Genomic DNA, 26,222 nt, shown 5'->3' with positions numbered 1-26,222 from the left:
ACAAAATTTTAAGACCCATGGGGTTTGTTTTACCTTTATGGGGGGCAGGTGTGTGGGGGTTTGATAAAGCAGGTTTTGCCTTAAGTGAAGGGTGGAAAATCATACCTTAGAAGCCAGGACTCGGTCCAGGAATTGACGTTCTCAGAAGTACTTGGTATTTCATCCCTTGGTCTCTGAAGTTGCTTTTCTGAAGCCTGTTCTTTCTTCCCGAGGACTTTGGTATTTGCACGGGGCTGCCATCTACCCCGGTGTTGATGGGTGCACGGTTGTGCCCAGAGGGCAGCCAGGCCCCACGCAGGGCTTGGAGAGCCTATTCTAGTGAGTGGGCTTCAGTGACCGTAGACAGGATGGTTTGGAGGGGACCCCAGACGGTGCTGGGCTCCCGCCAGTGCTCGGACGCCCTTGGGATTTGGAAGCCCAGAAACATCCCCTCAGCTTAGATGGTGGCAGTGGTTGAGAGAAACGTGTGGCCTGCCTGCCTTCCGTTGGGACGCACACGTGCTGGGCACCGGTTCCCAGCCCAGCACGTCGTTCTCGCTGATCTGCAGACAAAGAGGAGGGTTGCGGTTTGTGTCTTGATTTTTCTTCCAGCATAGCCTAACATTCCTAGTCACCCAGGAGCTTTGGAATCTACCACCTGCTGGCCAGGTTTTAGAAAGTATTTTCATGCTGCCATAAAAGGAAAAAAAAAATAGGAAGGGGGAAAAAAAGGCTTTTCTTTCGTTGTATCATCTAATTTAATTTGTGCAAAAATTGACAGGCCTTGAATTACTTCTCCATCTCGCTAAGGTTCAAAGCCGGGCAAACCCAACTGGCTAAAGTCCTCCGGCCACAGACCCTGACAACCTGCTCCACACACCCAGCCAAGCCCGGCCTGTGCTGGGGGCGCCTCGCTGCTGTCCAGCAGAGGGCGCTGCCCCCCCAACCCGGCCTCTTCCCCCCAGAGACTCCCCCAGCCTGAGCTCTCCTGTCTCTTGCAGCCACGTGACAGGGAGCCGCCCGGTCAGCTCGCCCGTGGTCACGGTTTAGCCTGTGGTTTTCTGTGTCCTTACCTGCCGGGGGCGCGGGGGGACGCCCACATATGCAGGAGGCCGACCCCCGTACACCTTATACCTCTGCTTCTGTTGTTTTCAGATGCTATACGAACATTTCTATGCTAGATTCTTTGAAATACAAAGGGGTTAAAACCCAGATGCTGTATATTAATTTGTAATTATGTATAAAGTAAAACAGTTTTAAACTGTAAAAATTTTTTTTCAGTGTGTTTTCTGGGATTTTGCCACAACATACTGGCTTTGTATTTTATTTATCTTCCTTTCTAGTTATTGGCTTCAGACTCTACTTGTAAAGTCCCCTCCACCCTTTCAAAAAAATAAATGTCCCTTAAGTCTCAATTGTTGCTGTATTGTATTTCTCTGTGGGCTTCCTGGAGGGAGTGCCAAGATACTCTGGGCTCCTGGTAAAAGGGTACCCCCCACCCTACGGAGAGCCTTCTCCCCAGGGTGCCTGGATGGCTACTTTGGTTAAGCGTCCAAGTAATGCTCAATTTTGGCTCAGGTCATGATCTTACGGTTCATGAGTTCGAGCCCCATGTTGGGCTCTGTGCTGATGGTGCAGAGCCTTCTTGGAATTCTCTCTCTCTGCCCCTCCCCTGCTCATACTTCTTCTCTCAAAAAAAAAAAAAAAAAAAAACAACCCTCTCCCCAAAGGAAATTTGTGTTTCTAACATACCTCTAGGAACAGAAGTTGGGAAGATTCCATAAGTGCTCAGTGGTTCCTCGAAGACATTTTCCTGGGGCCCAGAGGCAAAACCCCAGGGGGTAACTGACCAGCCCTGAAGTCATGGGGTTTGTGCCTGGAGTCAAAATTATTTCCAGTTAAATCAGTGCAGCAAAATTGCCCTTTGCTATAGATTTTACTCTGTAAAAAGTATTAGTTTGCCTGCCTTTGACAACTTTCTCAACCCCGTACCAGCCCCCAGGACGACTTGCAAGGACAGCAGCAGGACAGACTCCATGAAATGTAGGAAAGAAGCCGTATCAAAAACCGTAGGGAAGGGAGAGACACTGCCCGGAGCTACATAGACCACAGACATCCACAGGAGGGAGGGAAACAGACTGTCGCACCAGGGAGCCCACATGGGGAGGACGAGTCCCCATAACGTTTTGCTTTGAAAACCAGAAGGGCCTGAGCCCCCTCCCTTAAAGAGACAGCACAACAAATAGCCCACGGAGATACAGTGTAGAGGGAGCAGTTTGAAACCGCCTGAGACAAACGGGAGAGGGAGAGTTATTATCTGAGTGTCTGCAGGAGGGGCAGAGATCACGGGGAGACTCATCCAGGAAGTCTCATCCACAAAGGAGCCGGCAGGTGCCATTTCCCTCCCCTGCCCCCAGCATCAACACACACACACACACACACACCTGCAGGAACCACCACACCGATAATTCATTAATTTGCTAAGACCCTACCTCACCTCCCCCTGCACTTGGGCAGACCCACCCCCTGCAGCCAGGCCTACCTCAGTCCTGGCGCTGCAGGCCCCTCCCCCAGAAGGCCCATGCCAGTCTTGCTGATGCTACGTCCTGCCCACACCCTCCAATATACTTGGCGGGAGCCCACCCAAAGCAGTGCCACAAGCCTCATAGTGTGTAAGCAGCACGTACATGAGCCAGCACCACTCGGGAGACTCCTACCCCAGGGAGAGGGAAAGACAGCCACACACACACGCACACACACACGCACAGACTGCAGCCCTAGCAGTGGGTGGGGGGCAGACATCTGGTCTGACTCAAGCCCACGGCAGTCACAGACTGGCCCGTTAGCAGCACGGGGACCAAACCCTGCCCGCTGCAGGTGATTGAACTGAAAAGAGGCTCAGCCACAACAGCAGGGTGCATGCGACACACACAGGAGACATCCCGGAAGCACCCCGGAAGTTCTGGAGAAGAGGGGACATTGCACTGCGGGGCACCACAGGACCTCTTCCTTCACAAGGCCACTACTTTCAAGAGCAGGAGGTGTAGCTGACTTTCCTGACCCATAGAAACAGAGACTTAGACAAAATGAGGAAACAGAGGAGTTTGCCCCAAATGAAAGAACAGACAAGACCACAAGAGACCTAAGTGAAGCAGAGAAAAGTAATATGCCTGATAGAGAATTTAAAGTAATGATCGTAGAGGTACTCATGGGACTTCAGAGTGGAGGATCTCACTGAGGTCCTTAGCAAACAGAAAACATAAAAAAAAGAACCAGAGATGAAGAACTCAATAAATGAACTTAAAACTCCACTAGATGGAATAAATAAACTAGAGGAATCAGAAGAACAGGTCAGCATCCTGGAGGATTGTAATGGAAAGCAATCAAGCTGAGCAAGTGAGAGAAAAAAACAAAGTAAAACTAGACTTAAGGAATTCAGTGATTCCATCAAGCATAACGACATTCACATTTCTCGGGACCTAGAAGGACAAGACAGAGAAGAGGGGTCAGAAAATTTACTTAAGTAACAGCTGGAAACTTCCCAAATCTGGGGAAGGAAACATATCCAGATCCAGGAGGCATAGAGAGCCCCCCACAAAATCAACTCAAGGAGAGCCACACCAAAACATACAGTAATTAAAATGACTAAAAGTAGTGATAAAGACCATGGTAAAAGCAACAAGAGAAAACAGTTACACACAATGGAAACTCTATTAGGCCATCTGCAGATTTTTCAGCAGAAACATTGGAGACTAGAAGGGAGTGGCATGATATACTCAAAGTACTAAAGGAAAAAAAATCTGCAGCCAAGAATATTCTAGCCATCAAGTCCATCATCCAAATAGGAGAGATAGAGTTTCTCAGACAAAAACTAAAGTAGTTCATGGCCACTAAACCAGTCCTAAAGAAATATTAAAGAGGATTCTTTGAATGTAAAGGAAAGACCCTAAGTAGGAGTAAGAAAAGTAGGAAGCACAAAAGCAGTAAAAGTAAATCTATCCATAAAAACCAGTCAAGGGACTCAAAATAAAAAGATGCAAAGTTATGACAGACACCATATACCTAAAATATGAGGGGGAGAGGAGTAAAGAATGGGTTCAAACTAAGTGACCATCAACTTAATATAGACTGTTACATGCAGAAGGTACAAAGCTAATGGTAACCACAAATCAAAAACCACTAATAGATATGCAAAGAAATCCAAATATATCACTAAATAAAATCAGTAAACCATAAAAGAGAGCAAGACAGGGCCAAAGATAAAATACAAAAACTACCACAAGTAACAAAATGGCAATATATATCTATCAATAATTATTTTGAATATAAATGGATTATTCAACACTCCAATCAAAAGATACAGGGTAAGAGTAGATTTAAAAAAGACTCATCTATATGCTGCCTACAAAAGACTCATTTCAGACCTAAAGACATCTGCAGATTGAAAGGGGATAGGAGTGCGTGGGTGGCTCAGTTGGTTAAGTGTCCAACTCTTGATAGCTCAGGTCATGATCTCACAAGTTCATGGGTTCAAGCCCCATGTCGGCCTCCATGCTGACAGTGCAAAGCCTCCTTGGGATTCTCTCCCTCTCTTGCTGCTCCTCTCCCACTCATGCTCGCTCTCTTGCTCTCTCAAAATAAATAAATAAACTTAAAAAAAAAAAGAAAGGGGATAGAGAGACATTGTTCATGCAAATGGATGTCAAAAGAAAGCCAGAGTAGCAATACTTAACGTTGACAAAATAGACTTTAAAATAAAGGCTGTAACAAGACACAAAGAATGACACTATATAATCATAAAGGGAACAATCCAACATGAAGATACAACAATTGTAAATATTTATTCACACAACTTGGGAACACTCAAATGCATAAAACAGTTAATAACAAACATAAATGGAAGAATTGATAGTATTATAATAACAGTAAAAGACTAACACCCCACTTATATCAATGGACAGATCATCCAAACAGAAAATAAACAGAAGCCATGGCTTTGAATGACACACTGGACCAGACTGGATTTAACAGATATATTCAGAATATTCCATCCTAAAACAGCAGAATACACATTCTTTTCAAATGCACATGTAACATTCTCCAGAATAGGTCACATAGTAGGCCACAAAACAAGTCCCAACAAACTCAAAAAGTTCAGTCATACCATGCATCTTTTCTGACAACAGTGCTGTGAACTACAACCACACACACACACACACACACACACACACACACACACACATCTGGAAAGACCACAAATACATGGAGGTTAAATAACGTGCTACTAAACAATGAATGGGTCAACCAAGAAATCCCAGAGGAAATCAAAACATACATGAAGACAAATGAAAATGGAAACACAATGGTCAAAAATCTTTGGGATGCAGCAAAAGCAGTCCTAAGAAGTTTTTAGCAACACAGGCTGACCTCAAGAAGCAAGAAAAATCTCAAATAACCTAAACTTTCACCTAAAGGAGCTAGAAAAAGAACAAACAAAACGCTAAACAAGAAAAGGAAATAATAAAGATTAGAGCAAAAATAAATAATAGAAACTACAAATAAACAATAGAACAGATAAACAAAAGTGATCAACCTCTAGCCAGAAGAGAGAGAGAGGGAGGGAGAGGGAGAAAGGACTCAAACAAAATCACAAATGAAAGAGAAGTAACAACAAACCCCACAGAAATAGAAACAACTCTAAGAGAATATTATGAAAAACTATATACCAACAAATTGGACAACCTAGAAAACAATGGATAAATTCCTAGAAACATATAACCTCCCAAAACTGAATCAGAAAGAAACAGAAAATTTAAACAGACCGATTACCAGCAATGAAATTGAATCAGTAATCAAAAACTCTCAACAAACAATTTTCTAGGACCAGATGGCTTCACAGGTGAATTCTACCAAACATTTAAAGAAGAGTTCATGGGAGATCCAACATGGCAGAGAAGTAGGGGGATCCGCAGTTCCCTTGTCACTCAAACACACCAGTGTTGAGGCTAAAGGACTTTGAATTCCAAGAGTCCGGGCTGCAGAGTGACAGAGACATCTCCAGGGGCCCACGGGGACAACCTGGTGGGCCATAGGTGTATGATTGTGAACTGGGAGAGATAAAACAGGTGGCATAGGCACAGATGGGAGGGATTCCCTTCTGCAGAGAGACAAAGAGAAGAGAAAGAGAGGCTGGGGAAGTATAGGACTGTATCTGAACTAGAGAAAAACCACGGACTGGGATGGACAAAGATCCAATCTCTAACTGCGGGGCTTTCTCGGGACTGGGTCCGGCTGCCCTGTTCGTGCGCCTTGGGAGGAGGGGAGCCAGCCCCGGGCTTGATACCTAGGTCAAGGGCATAGTCTGCAGGGAGAGAAAGCGGTCCTCTACCTAGAGTGCTGTGGGAAGAAGGTATATAACCATTCAAAGGACAAGGACTGCCTGTGTCCACCAGCCAGAGGTCATATATTGGCAGCACAGAGGGGCTTTTCCCTGAAACCAGGATGTACAGAACAGGACCCTTTAAGACATTGGGGTTTACATCCCAGCTGAGCGCCAGGGAGGTGTGGGCGTCAGCAGAGAGGGACAAACCACCTCATTTGCGACTTGCAGCACAGTGAGAACGACCTGAACAGAGTGGTTTGGGACACCCCGTCCATGGAGGAGAAACTGGGGTGTCACCATTTTTCTCCCAATCACCAATAAGGTGGGACCTCAGGGAACTGACCGCGGGGCCACAGGGGAGGCAGGACCCGCCCACACCAAGCCACGCCCCTCCACACCTGCTAACTGCAGATCTACTGGGGCGGGATTGACTGGGATGAACAAAACGCCTCCTCCAGACCAGTGCTGCCACTGCTTCCAAGGCCCCTAGTGGTTTTGCATTTCCTGATTTAATTCTTGGACAATTTTTATTATATATATTGGGTTTTTTTCTTCCTTTTCTCCTTCTTATCTCTTCCCTCCTCTAGTCTGGCTATTCGGGTTGTTGGTTTGTTTAAGCGGACATATTATATATATATATATATATATATATATATATATATATATATATATATTCATTCTATATATATATTCTATATATATATTTAATCTAATCTATATAAACCTTTTCTATATCTCTTTCTTTATTTTCCTCTCTCTCTCTCTCTCTCCCTTTCTGGATTAAGCCGTATTGTTTCTCTGCCTGGTCAATTTTCTTTTCTTGTTCCTCACCCCTGTCATTTCTCTCTTTGTATGGGATAAGGCCTCTTCCATCAACACTGCCCCCACCTCATCATTTTTTTGTTGTTGCTGGTGTTTTGGGGGGCTTTTTGTGGGGTTTTTTTTTTGGTTTTTGTTTTTGTTTTGTTTTTTGTTTGTTTGTTTTCTTTTCCAGGGCTACTTCAATGAACAAATCAAAGCACACCTGGTGGAGGGTCCAAAACGTCACTACAAGGAGGGAGATAAAGCAACCAGAGACACAACAAAAGAGAGAAAGTAACACGCTCCAAAAAACACTTCCTGAAGGGCCAGGCCCTGGACAACGTATGACCCCTCTTTAATATAATAGTGGTCGCAGGTGCAGGACACATAACAAGCTTTTAAAACACATAAAGGACAGAAAACTAACCAAAATAGCCAAAATGACGAAACGGAAGAATTCTCCTCAAAAGAAATCCCAGAAAGAAATTACAGCTAAAGAATTGATCAAAACAGATATAAACAATATATCTCATCAAGAATTTAGAATAATAGTCATAAGATTAATCACTGGGCTTGAAAAAAGCATAGAAGACATCAGAAAATCTATTGCTACAGAGATCAAGGAACTAAAACATAGTCATGATGAATTTAAAAATGCTGTAAATGAGGTGCAAAATAAACTAGAGGTGGTGACAGCAAGGATTGAAGAGGCAGAGGGGAGAATAAGTGAAATAGAAGACAAAATTATGGGAAAAGATGAAGCTGAGAAAAAGAGAGATAAAAAAATTTCTAGACCATGATGGGAGAATTAGAGAACAAAGTGATTCAATGAAATGTAATAATATCCATATCATAGGAGTTCCAGAAGAAGAGAGAGAGAAAGGGGAAGAATGTGTACTTGAACAAATCAGAGCTGAGAACTTCCCCAATCTGGGGAAGGAAACAGACAATGAAATCCAGGAAGCACAGAGAACTCCCTTCAGACTTAACTTGAATTGATCTTCTGCATGACATATCATAGTGCAACTGGCAAAATACAAAGATAAAGAGAGAATTCTGAAAGCAGCTAGGGACAAATTGGCCTTAACCTACAAGGGTAGACACATAAGGGTGGTAGCAGAACTATCTACTGAAACTTGGTAGGCCAGAAGGAGTGGCAGGAAATATTCAATGTTCTGAATAGGAAAAATATGCAGCCAAGAATCCTTTATCCAGGAAGGCTGTCATTCAGAATAGAAGGAGAGATAAAGGTTTTCCAAGACAAACAAAACCTGAAGGAGTTCATCACCACTAAATCAGCCCTACAAGAGATCCTAAGGAGGACTCTGTGAGTGGATGCTGCAAAGATCATAAGGGACCAGAGACACCACTACAAGCATGAAACCTACAGATAACACAATGAGACTAAATCAATATCTTTCAGTAATAATCCTGAATGTAAATGGACTAAATGCTCCAATCAAACATAGGGCATCAGAATGGATAAAAAAAACAACCCATCTATTTGCTGTCTACAAGAGACACGTTTTAGACCTGAGGACACCTTCAGATTGACAGTGAGGGGATGGAGAACTAGCTATCATGCTACTGGAAGTCAAAAGAAAGCTGGAGTAGCCATACTTATCTCAGACAAACTAGAATTTAAATTAAAGGCTGTAACAAGAGATGAAGAATGGCATTATATAATAATTATGGGGTCTTTCCATCAAGAAGAGCTAGTAATTATAAATGTTTATGAACCCAATTTGAGAGCACCCAAATATATAAAAACAATCACAAACATAAGCAATCTTATTGGTAAGAATGTAGTAATTGCAGGGGACATTAATTCCCCACTTACAACAATGGACAGATCATCTAGACAGAAAATCAATACAGAAACAATGGCCCTGAATGATACACTGGACCAGATGGACTTGACAGATATATTCAGAACTTTCCATCCAAAAGCAACAGAATACATATTCTTCTTGAGTGCACATGGAACATTGTCCAAGATAGATCACCTACTGGGTCACAAAATAGCCCTCAATGAATATAAAAGAGCTGAGATCATACCATGCACATTTTCATATCACAATGCTATGAAACTTGAAATCAACCACAGGAAAAATTTGGAAAACCTCCAAATGCATGGAGGTTAAAGAACATCCTATTAAAGAATGAATGTGTCAGCAAGGCAATTAAAGAAGAAATTTAAAAATATATGGAAACAAATGAAAATGAAAACATGACAGTGTGAACTTTTTGGGATGCAGCAAAGGCAGTCCTAAGAGGAAAATACATTGCAATCCAGGCCTATCTTGAGAAACAAGAAAAATCCCAAATATAAAATCTAACAGCACACTTAAAGGAAATAGAAGCAGAACGGCAAAGAAACCCCAAGGCTAGCAGAAGAAGAGAAATAATAAAGATCATAGCAGAAATAAACAATATAGAATCTAAAAAAAACAGTAGAACAGATCAATGAAACCAAGAGTTGGTTTTTTGAAAAAATATACAAAATTGATAACCCCCTAGACAGACTTCTCAAAAAGAAAAGAGAGGGCACCCAAATAGATAAAATCATGAATTAAAATGGACTTATCACAACCAATCCCTCAGAAATACAATTATCAGAGAATACTATGAAAAATTATATGCCAACAAACTGGACAACCTGGAAGAAATAGACAAATTCCTAGACACCCACACACTACCAAAACTCAAGCGAGAAGAAATAGAAAATTTGAACAGATCCATAACTAATGAAGAAATTGAATCAATTATCAAAAATCTCCCAGCAAATAAGAGTGCTGGGCCAGATGGCTTCCCAAGGGAATTCTACCAGACATTTAAAGCAGAGTTAATACCTATCCTTCTCAAGATGTTCCAAAAAAATAGAAATGGAAGGAAAGCTTCCAGACTCATTCTATGAAGCCAGCATTACCTTGATTCCCAAACCAGACTGAGACCCCACAAAAAAAGAGATTTATAGGCTACTATCCCTGATGAACATGGATGCAAAAATTCTCAACAAGATACTAGCAAATTGAATTCAACAGCATATAAAAAGAATTATCCACCATGATTAAGTGAGATTCATTCCTGGGCTGCAGGGCTGCCTCAGTATTCACAAATCAATCAGTGTGATTCATCACATTAATAAAAGAAAGGATAAAAATCATCTGACCCTGTCAGTAGCTTCAGAAAAAGCATTTGACAAAATACAGCATCCTTTCTTAATAAAAACCCTCAGGAAAGTCAGGATAGAAGGAACATACCTAAACATCATAAAAGCCATATATGAAAAGCCCACAGCTAATACCATCCTCAATGGGGAAAAACTGAAAGCTTTCCCCCTGAGATCAGGAACATGACAAGGATGTCCCCTCACACCACTGTTGTTTAACATAGTGTTGGAAGTCCTAGCAGCAGCAATCATCAGACCACAAAATGAAATAAAAGGCATCAAAATTGGCAAAGAAGAAGTCAAGCTTTCACTTTTGGCAGACAACATGATACTCTATGTGGAAAACCGGAAAGACTCCACCAAAAAGGCTACTAGAACTGATACATGAATTCAGCAAAGCCGTAGGGCACAAAATCAATGCACAAAAATTGGTTGCATTTCTATACACCAACAATTAATCAACAGAAAGAGAAATCAAGAAATTGATCCCATTTACAATTGCGCCAAGAACCATAAAAGACCTAGGAATAAACCTAACCAAAGATGTAAAAGATCTGTATGCTGAAAACTATAGAAAACTTATGAAGGAAATTGAAGAAGATACAAAGAAATGGAAAAATATCCCATGCTCATGGATTGGAAGAATAGATATTGTTAAAATGTCAATACTACCCAAAGCAATCTACACATTCAATGCAATCCCAATCAAAATTGCACTGGCATTTTTCTCAAAGCTAGAACAAACAACCCTGAAATTTGTATAGAACCACAAAAGACCCTGAATAGCCAAAGTAATACTGAAAAAGAAAACGGAAGTGGGAGGCATCACAATCCCAGACTTTAGCCTCTACTACAAAGCTGTAATCATCAAGACAGTATGGTATTGGCACAAAAACAGACACATAGACCAATGGAATAGAATCAAGAACCCACAATTGGACCCCAAAACGCATGGCCAATTAATCTTTAACAAAGCAAGAAAGAGTATCCAATGGAAAAAAGACAGTCTCGGGGCACCTGGGTGTCTCAGTCGGTTGAGCGTCCGACTTCAGCTCAGGTCATGATCTCACGGTTCACGAGTTCGAGCCCCGCGTCAGGCTCTGTGCTGATGGCTCAGAGCCTGGAGCCTGCTTCAGATTCTGTGCCTCCCTCTCTCTCTGCCCCTCCCCCACACATATTGTGTCTCTCTCTCTCTCGAAAATAAATAAAAACATTAAAAAAAGTTTTTAAAAAAAGAAAAAAGACAGTCTCTTTAGCAAATGGTCCTGGGAGAAGTGGACAGCAACATGCAGAAGAATGAAACTGGACCACTTTCTTACACCATACACAAAAATAAACTCAAAATGGATGAAAGACCTAAATGTGAGACAGAAAACCATCAAAACCCTAGAGGAGAAAGCAGGCCACAACTTTTTGACCTCAGCCCCAGCAATTTCTTGCTCGACACATCCCCAAAGTCAAGGGAATTAAAAGCAAAAATGAACTATTGGGACCTCATCAACATAAAATTTTCTGCACTGCAAAGGAAACAATCAACAAAACTGAAAGGCAATCGACAGAATGGGAAAAGATATTTGCAAATGACATATCAGATAAAGGGTTAGTATCCAAAATCTATAAAGAACTTAACCAAACTCAAGAACCAAAAAACAAATAATCCAGTGAAGAAATGGGCAGAAGACATGAATAGACATTTTTCCAAAGAAGACATCCAAATGGCTAACAGACACATGAAAAGATGTTCAACTTTGCTCATCATCAGGAAAATACAAATCAAAACCACAATGAGATACTAGCTCACACTGATCAGAGTGGCTAAAATTAACAACTCAGGAAACACAGATGCTGGTGAGGATGTGGAGGAACGGGAACCCTCTTGTACTGTTGGTGGGAATGCAAACTGGTGCAGCTGCTCTGAAAAACAATGTGGGGATTCCTCAACAAATTAAAAACAGAACTACTCTACAACAAATAATAGCACTACTAGGAATTTATTCAAGGGATATAGGAGTGCTAATGCATAGGGGCACAGGTAGCCCAATGTTTATAGCAGCGCTTTCAACAATTGCCAAATTATGGGAAGATTCTACACGTCCATCAACTGATGAATGGATAAAGAAGATGTGGTTTATGTATACAATGGAATACTACTTGGCAATGAGAAAGAATGAAATCATGCCATTTGCAGCAATGTGGATGGAACTGGAAGGTATTATGCTAAGTGAAATAAGTCAGTCAGAGAAAGACAGTTATCATGTTTTCACTCATATGTGGAACTTAAGAAACTTAATAAAAGACCAAGGGAAGGGGAAAAAATAGTTACAAACAGAGAGGGAGGGAGTCAGCCCATAAGAGACTCCTAATACAGAGAGCAAACTGAGGGTTGATGGAGGGGTGGGGGAGAGGGGAACTGGGTGATGGGCACTGAGGAGGGCACTTGTTGGGATGAGCACTGGTTGTTGTATGGAAACAATGAACCACGGGAATCTACCCCCAAAACCAAGAGCATGCTTTACACACTGTATGTTAACCAATTTGACAATAAATTGTATTTAAAAAAAGAAATTAGATAGGATTATATTCATTTTTGAGAAACGTTAAATAAAAACCATATGCACCTATAAATAAATAAATAAATAACGGAGAAAGGTATTACATGCAATAAAAGTCAATCATGTTGGGAAAAAAAATTAAAGAAGAGCTCATATCTATTGTTCTCAAATCTTCCAAAAAATAGAAGGAAAGCTTCCAGATCCATCCTATGAGGCCAGAAAAACCTACCAAATCCAGATAAAGACACTAGAAAAAAAAAAAAAGACACCACAAAAAAAGAGAACTACAGGCCAATACCTTTGATGAAAATAGATGCAGAAATCACCAACAAAAAGTTAGCAAGCCATATCCAATGATACATTTTAAAAAATCATTTACCATGATAGAGCAAGTGGAATTTATTCCCAGGATGCAAGGGTGGTTCAATATTTGCAAATCAATCAATGTGATTCATCACATCAACAAGAGAAAGGATAAAAACTATATGCTCATTTTCATAGACACTGAAACTGTATTTTACAAAGTCCAACATCCATTCATGATAAAAGACCTCAGCAAGGGCACATTGCTGGCTCAGTCACTAGAGCGTGCAACTCTTGACTGCAAGGTTCTGAGTTGAAACCCCATGTTGGGTGCAAAAATTACTTAAAAATAAAATCTTAAAGGGAAGGAGCCAAGATGGCAGAACAACATGGAAGGTTTTTTGTTTGTTTTTCGGGGTTTTTTTTTTTTTGCGTCTCACGTCCATGAAATACAGCCATATCAACACTAAACTATCCTGCACACCTAGAAAACTGATTTGAGGATTAACACAAAATCTACACAACCTGAACCACAGAACTACAGAACTCAGCTAGACATCAGTGGACTAAATGCTCCAGGGTAACAGAATGGATAAGAAAACAAGATCCATCTAAATGCTGTTTACAAGAGACCCACTTTAGACCTAAAGACACCTTCAGATTGAAAGTAAGGGGATGGAGAACCATCTATCATGCTAATGGTCGACAAAAGAAAGCCAGAGTAGCCATACTTATATCAGACAGTCTAGACTTTAAAATAAAGACTGTATCAAGAGATGCAGAAGGGCATTATGTCATAATCAAGGGGTCTATCCACTAAGAAGACCTAACAATTGTAAACATTTATGTGCCAAATGTACAGGCACCCAAATATATAAATCAATGAATCACAAACATAAAGAAACTCATCAATACTAATACCATAATAGTAGGGGACTTCAACACCCCACTTACAACAATGGACAGATCATCTAAACAGAAAATCAACAAGGAAACAATGGCATTTAATGGCACAACGGACCAGATGGACTTAACTGATATATTCAGAACATTACATCCTACAGCAGCAGAATACACATTCTTCTCCAGTGCACATGGAACATTCTCCAGAATAGATCACATACTGGGACACAAATCAGCCCTCAACAAGTACAAAAAGATTGAGATCATACCATGCATATTTTCAGACTACAATGTTATGAAACTCAAAATCAACCACAAGAAAAAATTTGGAAAGATAACAAATACTTGGAGACTGAAGAACATCCTACTAAAGAATGAATGGGCCAACCAAGCAGTTAAAGAGGAAATTAAAAAGTACATGGAAGCCAATGAAAATGATAACACCACAGCCCAAAACCTCTGGGATGCAGCAAAGGCAGTCATAAGAGGAAAGTATATAGCAATCCAGGCCTTGCTAAAGAAGGAAGAAAGGTCTCAGATACACAACCTTTTCCAGCCTTAAAGAGCTGGAAAAAGAACAGCAAATAAAACCCAAGATCAGCAGAAGACAGGAAATAATAAAGATTAGAGCAGAAATCAATGCTGTCAAAACCAAAAAAAAAAAGTAGAACAGATCAATGAAACGAGAGGCTGGTTCTTTGAAAGAATTAACAAAATTGATAAACCACTGGTCAGTTTGATCAAAAAGAAAAAGGAAGGGACCCAAATAAATAAAATCAATAATGAAAGAGGAGAGATCACAACACAACAGAAATAAAAACAATAATAAGAGAATATTATGAACAATTATATGCCAATAAAATGGGTAATCTGGAAGAAATGGACAAATTCCTAGAAACACATACACTACCAAAACTGAAACAGGAAGCAATAGAAAATTTGAACAGACCCATAACCAGTAAGGAAATTGAATTAGTAATCAAAACTCTCCCAAGAAACAAGAGTCCAGGGCCAGATGGCTTTCCAGGGGATTTCTACCAAACATTTAAGGAAGAGTTAATACCTATTCTCTTGAATCTTGAAGTTGTTCCAAAAAATAGAAATGGAAGGAAAACTTCCAAACTCTTTCTATGAAGCCAGCATTACCTTGATTCCAAAACCAGACAGAGACCCCACTAAAAAGGAGAACTATAGACCAATTTCTCTGATGAACATGGATGCAAAATCCTTAACAAGATATTAGCCAACCGGATCCAACTATACATTAAAAAAGTTATTCACCACAACCAAGTGGGATTTATACCTAGGATGCAGGGCTGGTTCAATATCCACAAAACAATCATTGTAATTCATCGCATCAATAAAAGAAAGGACAGGGGCGCCTGGGTGGCGCAGTCGGTTAAGCGTCCGACTTCAGCCAGGTCACGATCTCGCGGTCCGTGAGTTCGAGCCCCGCGTCGGGCTCTGGGCTGATGTCTCAGAATCGGCTGTTTCCGATTCTGTGCCTCCCTCTCTCTCTGCCCCTCCCCCGTTCATGCTCTGTCTCTCTCTGTCCCAAAATAAATAAACGTTGAAAAAAATAAAATAAAATAAAATAAAATAAAATAAAATAAAAGAAAGGACAAGAACCACATGATCCTCTCAATAGATGCAGAGAAAGCATTTGACAAAGCATCCTTTGTTGATAAAAACCCTCAAGAAAGTAGGGATAGAAGGATCATACCTCGAGATCATAAAAGTCATATATGAAAGACCCACTGCTTATATCATCCTCAAAGGGGAAAAACTGAGAGCTTTCCTCCTAAGGACAGGAACAAGACAGGGATGTCCACTCTTGCCACTGTTATTCAACATAGTATTGGAAGTCTTAGCCTCAGCAATCAGACAACACAAAGAAATAAAGGCATCCAAATCAGCCAGGAGGAGGTCAAACTTTCACTCTCCGCAGATGACATGATACTCTATATGGAAAACCCAAAGGATTCCACCAAGAAACTGCTAGAACTGATTCATGAATTGAGCAAAGTTGCAGGATATAAAATCAATGCACAGAAATCGGTTGCATTCCTATACACCAACAACGAAACAACAGAAAGAGAAACCAAGGAATTGATCCCATTTACAATTGCACCAAAAATCATAAAATACCTAGGAATAAATCTAACGCAAGAGGTGAAAAACCTATACACAGAAAACTATAGAAAGCTTATGAAAGAAATTGAAGAAGACACAAAAAAATGGAAAAATATTCCATGCTCCTGGATAGGAAGAAAAAATATTGTTAAAATGTCAATACTACCCAAAGCAATCTACATATTCAATGCAATCCCTATCAAAATAACACCAGCATTCTTCACAGAGCTAGAACAAATAATCCTAAAATGTGTATGGAACCAGAAAAGAAACCAAAGCAATCTTGAAAAAGAAAACCAAAGTAGGAGGCATCACAATCCCAGACCTCAAGCTGTATTACAAAGCTGCAATCATCAAGACAGCATGGTACTGACACAAGAACAGACACTCAGATCAAAGGAACAGAATAGAGAACCCAGAAATGGACCCACAAACATATGGCCAACTCATCTTTGACAAAGCAGGAAAGAATATCCAATCGAATAAAGACAGTCTCTTCAGCAAGTGGTGCTGGGAAAACTGGACAGCGACATGTAGAAGAATGAACCTGGACCACTTTCTTACACTGTACACAAAAATAAACTCAAAATGGATGAAAGACCTCAATGTAAGATGGGAAGCCATCAACATCCTCGAGGAGAAAGCAGGCAAAAACCTCCTTGATCTTGGCTGCAGCAACTTCTTACTCAACATGTCTCTGGAGGCAAGGGAAACAAAAGCAAAGATGAACTATTGGGACCTCATCAAGATAAAAAACTTCTTCACAGCGAAGGAAACAATCAGCAAAACTAAAAGGCAACCGATAGAATGGGAGAAGATATTTGCAAACGACATATCAGATAAAGGGTTAGTATTCAAAATCTATAAAGAACTTATCAAACTCAACACCCAAGAAACAAATAACCTAGTGAATAAATGGGCAAAAGACATGAATAGACACTTCTCCAAAGAAGACATCCAGGTGGCCAACCGACACATGAAAAAATGCTCAACTTCATTCATCATCAGGGACATACAAATCAAAACCACAACGAGATATCACCTTACACCTGTCAGAATGGCTAACATGAACAACTCAGGCAACAACAGATGTTGGCGAGGATGCGGAGAAAGAGTATCCCTTTTGCATTGTTGGTGGGAACGCAAGCTGGTGCAGCCACTCTGGAAAACAATATGGAGGTTCCTCAAAAAGCTAAAAATAGAACTACCCTATGATCCAGCAATCGCACTACTAGGTATTTATCCAAGGGATATAGGCATGTTGTTTCGAAGGGGTACAGGCGCCCCAATGTTTATAGCAGCAGTATCAACAATAGCCAAAGTATGGAAAGAGTCCACATGTCCATCGATGGATCAATGGATAAAGAAGAAGTGGTGTGTGTATATATATATGTGTGTGTGTGTGTGTGTGTGTGTGTGTATATATATATATATATGTATGTATGTATGTATGTATGTATATAATACATACACACACAACGGAGTATTACTCGATTACTCGGCAATCAAAAAGAATGAAATCTTGCCATTTGCAACTACATGGATGGAACTGGAGGGTATTATGCTAAGTGAAATTAGTCAGAGAAAGACAAAAATCATGACTTCACTCATATGAGGACTTTAAGAGACAAAACAGATGAACATAAGGGAAGGGAAAGAAATAATATAAAAACAGGGATGGGGACAAAACAGAAGAGACTCATAAACATGGAGAACTGAGGGTTACTGGAGGGGTTGTGGGAGGGGGGATCAGCTAAATGGGCAAGGGGCACTAAGGAATCTACTCCTGAAATCATTGTGGCCCTATATGCTAACTAACTTGGATGTAAATTAAAAAAAAAATTAAGTAAAATCTTTTTTTAAAAGCCATTAGCAAAGTAGGTTTAGAAGGAACAGACTTCAACATCATAAAGGCCATATATGAAAAACCCACAGCTAATATCATACTCACTGGGGAAAAACTGAGAGCTTTTCCTTAAAGACAGGTACAAGACAAAGATGTCCACTCTCAACACTTTTATTCAACATATTACTGGAAGTCCTAGCCACAGCAATCAGACAACAAAAAGGAATAAAAGGCATCCAAATTGGTAAGCAAGAATGAATTCATTACAGTCCCAGGATACAAAATCAATGTGTAAGAATCTGTTGCATTTTGGGGCACCTGGGTGGCTCAGTTAAGCATCTGACTTTGGCTCAGGTCACGATCTCATGGTTTGTGGGTTCAAGCCCCATGTCAAGCTCTGTGCTGACAGCCCAGAGCCTGGAGCCTGCTTTGGATTCTGTGTCTCCCTCTCTCTCTGCCCCTCCCCCACTCATGCTCTGTCTCTCTCTCTCTCTCAAAAATAAATATAGATGTTAAAGAAATTCTTTTAATCTATTTTGTTTCTTCACAGTAATAATGAAACAGCAATAAGACAAATTAAGAAAATAATTCCATTTACAATTGTAAAATATTGATGAAAAACTGAAGATGACACAAATAGAAAGATATTCCATGTTCATAGATTGGAAGAAAAAAGATTATTAAAATGTCCATACCACCCAAAGCAATCTACAGATTTAATGCAATCCCTATCACAATACCAACAGCATTTTTCACAGAACTAGAACAAACAATCCCACAACGTGTATGGAACCACAAAAGACCCTGAACAGCCAAAGCAATCTTGAAAAAGAAAAACAAAGTTGGAGATATCATGATTCCAAATTTCAAGTGATACTAGAAAGCTGTAGTAATCAAAACAGTATGGTACTGGCACAAAAACAGACACATAAATCAATGGGACAGAACAGAAAGCCTAAGAAAACACCCACAATTTTATGGTCTATTAATCTTTGCCAAAGGAGGCAAGAGTATGCAATGGGAAAAAGACAGTTTTTCAACAAACGGTGTTGGGAAAACTGGCAGCCACATGCAAAAGAATGAAACTGGACCATTTTCTTACACCATACACAAAAATAAACTCAAACTGGATTAAGGACCCGACAGTAAAACCTGAAACCATAAAAACCCTTGAAGAGAGCACAGGCAGTAATTTCTCTCTCATTGGCTGTAGCAATATTTTTCTAGATATGTCTCCTAAGGCAAGGGAAACAACGGTAAAAATAAACTACTGGGACTACATGAAAATGAAAAGCTTCTGCACAAAGAAGGAAACAATCAACAAAACTAAAAGGCAACCCATGAAATGGGAGAAGATATTTGCAAATGACATATCCGATAAAGGGTTAGTATCCAAAATATACAAAGAACTCCTAGAACTCAACACCAAAACACAAATACCAATCCAATTAAAAAATGGACAGACAAGGGGTGCCTGTGTGGCTCAGTTGGGTGAGCATCAAACTTCGGCTCAGGTCATGATCTTGTGGTTCACGAGTTCGAGCCCCGCGTCAGGCTCTGTGCTGACAGCTCAGAGCCTGGAGCCTGCTTCAGATTCTGTGTCTCCCTCTCTCTCTGCCCCCCCCCACTCGCACTCTCTCTCAAAAATAAATAAACATTAAAAAAGTTTTTTTAAATGGATAGACAACATGAATAGACATTTTCCCCACGAAGACATACAGATGGCCAACAGACACGTGAAGAGGTGCTCAAAAAAATAAAAATAGACATAAAAAGATGCTCAACATCACTAATCATCTGGGAAATACAAATCAAAACTCAGTGAGATATCACTTCACACCTGTCACACTTCACACCTGCCTGCTATAAGAAAACAGCAGGCGTTGGTGAGGATGTGGAGAAAAAGGACCCCTCTTGTGCTGTTGGAGGGAATGCAAACTGGTGCAGCCACTCTGGAAAACAGTATGGAAGTTTGTCAAAATGTTACAAATACAAGTACCCTACGATCCAGTAATTGCACTACTGGGTACTTACCCATACAAATCACTAATTGAAAGGATACATACACCCCTATGTTTATGGCAGCATTATTTACAACAGCCAAATTATGAAAGCAGCCCACGCGTCCATCGATCGATGAACAGATGAAAAAGATGTGGTGCGGGGGCTCCTGGCCGGCTCAGTCGGTAGAGCATGCAAGTCTTGATGTCAGAGTGGTGAGTTCAAGTCCCACATGGGGCGTAGAGCTTACTTAAAAAACAAAGTATATATATAATATATATATTACACACACACACACACACACACACACACACACACTGGAATATTATTCAGCCATAAAAAGAGTGAAATCTTGCCATTTGCAACAACGTGGATGAGACTAGAGGGTATAGATTATGCGAAGGGAAATAAGCCAGTCAGAAAAAGACAAATACCATATGATTTCACTCATAGGTGGAATTTAAGAAACAAATGAACACAGGAAAAAGAGACAAACCAAAAAATAGACTTTGAACTGTGGAGAACAAACCGATGGTTACCAGGGGGGGTGGGGTGGGGGGAGGAGGGAAGTAGGTAAAGGGGATTAACAGCACACTTGCTGTGTTGAGCCCCGAGTCATGTACAGAATTGCTGGGTCACTGCACAGTGTTCCAGAAACTAATGAATCGCTGTATGTTAATTAGGATGGAATTAAAATGCTTTAGGGGCGCCTGGGTCTGCTCAGGTCATGATCTCACCGGTCATGGGCTCAAGCCGCACCTCGGGCTCCGGGCGACAGTGCAGAGCCTGCTTGGGATTCTCTCTCTGCCCCTCCTCCACGCGCACGCCTGCACGCTTTCTCTCTCTCAAATAAACAACCCCCCCCCCCAAATGTTTTAAAGCATTTATGGCAAAAAATAATAATATATAAAAAATAAAATGAATGCGGAAAGATAAACACCATTTGCATGTAGCTGCCCGGGGATTTGGGGGGTCCGATCTCAGAATGGAGGGGGTCACTGAGAAGCCGCAGAAATGCACAGGCCGAGGCATTTCCTTTCCCAAACTGCGGGCTGCCTACTGTACGAGTCCGAACGGCTGCACCCGACACCCAGCGGGCCACACCGTGTGGTGTCCTGCAAAGAAGGCGGGGTTAGAGCCTCGGGGATCTTGACTACCGCTCCCCACCCGACACCCACAAAGGAGAGGGTCCTGCCCGAATGCCAGGACGTGGGAGCGCACAGATTCATCTTAAGAAGTCTTTTGTTGCCAGGCAGTCGCTGCCTCCCGGCAAGTCCGGGAAGCACCAGGGGCCGTCCGCCCACTCACTGCGCGGGCTGTCACCGGGGGCGCCGCTGGCCTACGCCCCACACCCAGACACCCTCCGCAGGGCGAGGGGCACTTCCCAGGCCCTCCCTTCCTCCGCTCCAGGGGCAGGCTCTGTCTGGGAGGCCACAGCAGGAGGTTCATTCATTCCAGAACACTGGAGGCGCAAACCGCGGTCCGGACCTGCCAGTGAGCGGCGCTGCTGAGCCTCAGACTGCTCTGGGGTCAGCCACAGCACCCACCACCTGGCCTTGGGGTGAGGCTCCCCCGCCCCAGGGAGAGCCCGGGTACAGGGGTGGCCGGCCAGCTACAGGCTGCCTGGGAGAGGTCTGTGGCTTAGGGGTCTGCTCTACAGGAAGCGTGGGAACTAATGCAACAGGACAAAAATCTGCGCCAGAAATCCGGGAAGAAAACTCCAGAAAAGAGCTTGCAATATAAGAAAAAAATACAGTGCACGGGCTTTGTTATTTTCTGGAAAGCAGTAACAGCAGAGCTGAGCTGAACGGAGCGCTAGAGCATCAGAAACAAGACGGAGAAGTCCCTTCACTGCTGGGGGACCCATGGCCTCATTCCTGGCCTAGCCTTGAGACCAGATACTGCTCCAGCTCGTAGCACCTCCCAGGCCCCGCTCCCCACACCTCCTGTCCTTGGATTCTGAGATTTCTTTTTCCTTCATGTTGCCCCCACATTTTCAGGGATCTCGGACCACCCAGAGGGAGGACCTAGACACTGCTCTGCCACCCCTCCCGCCCACCGCCCTCCCTCCCCCGCCACCCGAGGCGGCCTCAGAGGTGTCCCATGTGGGAAAGGGGTCAGGGCTTGGCTTCCTCCCCAGACCCTGGGAGCCTCTTTTCATATGGTAATCGCTTGCAGGACCCAGCTCCAAAATTTGGGCAGCTTCCCACCCAGGGTCCTTTGTGACACTCCTTCCTGCAAAATGGTCGTGGACCCTCCGGAGGGAGGAGAAGGGGAGGGAAACTCAGGAGGGCCTCTGTGGGAGAATTGACTGGGGCAGGGCTGGCTCTAAGTGGCTCCTGGAACAGAGCCCTCCTGTCACCCCTTCCCGCCTGAGGGTCTCTGCACTTCCCACCCCACCCCCACCGGCCCCCAGCCTTGGAGTTGCAGCTGACGGTTGCCTGGGCAACCTGGCTCCCTCCCAGCCTGGCCTTGGTCTCTTCTGAGCAGGACTCTGGGCACCCCAGACAATGCTCTCTGCGGGAGCTGGGATGGTGAGGAGCTCAGGAGTGGGCCAAGTGGGGGGCCCCCACTCCATTTTGAGGGGGCTGTGAACAAAGACTGGGGAGGGCAACCTTGAGCAAGTTATTTAAAATATATCTCCCTTTCCCCTTTCAGAAGGGACAGACAGGATCTAACGGGCAGACTCACTGTGAGGATTTGATGAGGAAGGTTGAATGCTTGTTCCTGGGCCTAATGCACGAGTCTCTGCACCTCCAGCCTGCGAATCAGGAGCCCTCCACTCGTGCTGGACAGTGTCCAGACCTGACCCGGAGGGCCCCTGGAGGGCTGACAGGCCTTCTCCACCAGCCTGGCTCGGACACCAGCACAGGGCTCTGCTCGGAGCGCCTTCTTGTCTCTGGGCCTCTGCCTGGTTCACAATACCCTCCTTTGGCATGGCTGAATTGTCTCCTCCTCCAGGAAGTCTTCCCTGACAGCCAAGGAAAATCCAGCCCCTTTCCTGTGTGCCTTACACCTAGAACCCACTGGTCTGCTCTTCCATGGGCTGGACCCTCCCCACTCTGAGACTGTTCATCTCTCCCCCCAGCTTGCCAGAACAGAAGGTTGAGCCCCATCCTCTGCTCCTGGGAATGGGCTGAAGGTCACCTTGTCCACATCCTCATCCCAAGGCAGGAGTGCTGGGAATAAAGACAGGTGGAGAGTCCTGGGGCCTGAGCAGGTAGGGACCGCCCCTTCTCTGCCAGCAAGGCCGGGTCTAGAGGGCAGCAATTTCAGTGCCAGTGATTTCAGGGGAAGCCCTCCCTGCTGGGAGACCCCGTTTGGACTGTCCAACTGCCAGGTCCTGTGGTGGCCACTCAGCCCCTCCCCTCCGAAGCAGCTGAGCCCCAACCCCACTAGGCCTTGCAGCCAGAAGTAGGCCCAACCGCTCTGCCCCTCTCTCTGGGACCAGGGAGCCCAGGGGGCCCTCACCGGAATGAGAGCAGCTCCCGGGAAGGCAGCAGGGATGACTGGATTGCTGGGGTCTGGAAGCAGATGCAAGTTCCCACCCTGGTGCCCCCCACTCCTGTGTCCTGGGCCAACACACTGACCTCTCGGAGCTACAGTTTCCTCACCTGGAAAATGGGGATGATGGCATCTACCCCTTTGTAAGAAAAGTAATTGTTTCTTCCTGCTTGGCAGGAAGGCACTGAAAGATGAAGGCGTGGAGCTTGAGAAGTTCACGTCATTCCGTCCTCTAAGGATGGAACAGCCAGGTGTGAGCACTGACTGCCATTTCAGGGCTCCCATGCCGTGGCAGATCACCTGGGTCATTGTCACTGTTTTGTCTCCTTGGGATGAGCCTCCCCCCCCCCCCCCCCACTGGAGAGGGCTCTGACAGGGTGAGGGGCGCTCACTGGCTGGACACCCACAGACCTCCTGTTCACGATCCCGCCCATCCTGACACCCTGGAGGGCTCTGAGGCTCCCTTCCTGTGGATGACCCCTCCACCCCCAAGGCTCACTGAGTTGGGCAATTGGTCCGGCCACAGCCAGTGTCAAACCCACACGTGTTGGCCGGCAGCCCATGGTTTGCCCTTGGACCAGCGTTCAGAGTTCAGTCTTTGGATCTCCTGCATTCGAACAACCGGGGTGCATGTTAAAACGCATCTCCCTGGGCCGAACCCAGGTTTAATGAGTCAGAGTCTCAAATGCATACCTAAGCTCAAGACGCCAGGCACCCTAACCCTCCCGCGCAGCAGAGCAGGGGAGACGGGGTGGGGGGAGGGCGCAGGAAAAACGAGGGTGACCGTCGGAAGGAGCTCCCATATACCAGCCCCTGGGAGCAGTGAGCACAGAGGGTACCCCTCGTTCTGCAAACAGATCTCTACGAGCACTCGGGCTGCTCACGAGGTTTACAAACCGTGGTGGGAGCTGCGTGGCTCGGGCGGGATGCGGGGCTTGGGCTCCACCTCACAGGGCTGCCGTGGCCATGAAGTGGCAGAGCCGCCCGGAGTCCTGCTTCTCCGGTTGCCGTGCTGACAGCCTCGACCCCGAAGGCCTGGCCGGAACTGGTGGGAGGCCGGCCACATCCTAGAATCACCTGGTGGCGCCCAGGCCACACCTGCGGCAGAGCTCACCAGGACCCTTTAGCGCCTCCAGGTGATTCGTGTGCTGGCCCAGCCACCTCCTCCCCTCCCTCGGGCTACCATTAGCCTCTCCTCCACAGCCACTCGGGCTTAACCCGGAGGTGATACCTGTGGGGGGCTAGTATGCTAGTACTGTAATTCACACCCCCTAAAGAATATAGGAAAATCCTGGGAATTTATTTTTTTACTGTTTATTTATTTTGAGAGAGAGAGAGAGAGAGCGAATCCCAAGCAGGCTCCAGCTGTCAGTGCCGAGCCCGACGTGGGGCTCGAACTCGCAAACCGTGAGATCATGGCCTGAGCCGAAATCAAGTGTCAGACGCTCAACCAACTGAGCCACCTCCATACTGAGGTGTATTTTTAAAACGCTTTTAAAACACCTGTAATCCCATCACCCCCAAATCAACCATCCCTTAACATTTCACTAAGATCCCCAAGGTTCTCTGTGTATGTGGGATTTCTGTGGTTGCTTTTAGTAAAATTAAGGTCATGTTCTATATAGACAGCTGTAGCCTACTTGCCTCATTTCCCATGAACGTCAAGTGCTTAATGTTTTACTTTACAGATACATCGTTTGGGGAACTTAGGTATTTCCAAAGTTTTGCCTTTATGAGTAACATGCAGGGCTATTTGATAACATCCACCTTTTTTCGCATTTCAAAGTAATACAAGTTTATTGGACATAAATGTTAATCAACCTAACGTTTTTATTAGCATCTGTAAGACCCCAGAGGGGAAGAAGCTAAGACAGTAAATTTGATACAGCTTCCGGAACTGTTTTTCGGTTCTGCACTCACACTTATGGGGGGATGGCTAGTCCCTCCGTCTCAGGGTAAACATGATTTACAGGCTGGCCCTCCCCTCGAGAACACCCTCCTGAGTGTCTGGACCGCACACAGCCCTCTGTGCTTGTCCCCAGAGAGCCCTGGGTCCTGCATCAATCCAAACCTGCTCTCCACCCTGCCGCCTTCACGGCCAGACACCTCCTGCCCCCACACAGGCTACTCTCCCGGTCCGCTTTGGCAAAGGCTCCCAGGAGGCTGATGAGGTGGGTCCACAAAAGGAGAGGGGTCCTCCTACTATACCCTCTGGTTCAACTACTCTCTCCGTGACCCAAGTCTTAGAGGTATTTTCTGTTGTCCTGTGTACTTTCCCCTCAGGGGTGGCTTTGAGGCTCATGGCCCAGGCTCAGACCCCCAGAAAATCCCAGCTTGCTCCAGAATCAAGGCCGGACCTGGCATCCTCTTGTGTTTAGGGTAGCTGTTATAGGTAACAAGAACCAAGGGGAACACTACTTTGCCTTTCTCTTACTAGTCTGCATTTCCCGATGCATCCAGTGACGCACACACGTACCCAAGATTGGATTCATCTCCGAATTCCACTGGTAACTTTGCCTTTAGTAGCTGGGGGCCACATGCCTGCAGCTCCACTCCCAGGGTGACCACATGGCCACCCAGGAATGCCTTCTTCTTTTCTCTTCCCAAACCACTGCTTCTGGGAGCCAGGGCCCAGCTAGCAAATCC

At 44.1% G+C, this 26,222-nt stretch overlaps 1 long non-coding RNA gene across 1 annotated transcript; it reads right to left on the bottom strand.

The window, feature by feature from the left end:
* Positions 1-1,773: 1,773 nt before the first annotated feature.
* LOC123582503 lies at positions 1,774-26,222 on the bottom strand. Its single transcript, XR_006704408.1, has 2 exons — positions 26,053-26,222; positions 1,774-1,855 (listed from the first exon to the last, which is right to left on the bottom strand). It is a non-coding gene; the product is annotated as an uncharacterized LOC123582503 (long non-coding RNA).

The sequence above is a fragment of the Leopardus geoffroyi genome, chromosome B3, assembly GCF_018350155.1.
Source record: "Leopardus geoffroyi isolate Oge1 chromosome B3, O.geoffroyi_Oge1_pat1.0, whole genome shotgun sequence".
Classification (NCBI taxonomy): Eukaryota; Metazoa; Chordata; class Mammalia; order Carnivora; family Felidae; genus Leopardus; species Leopardus geoffroyi.
Note: the sequence above shows the minus strand (reverse complement) of the source record. Positions and strands in the feature narration are given on the sequence as shown.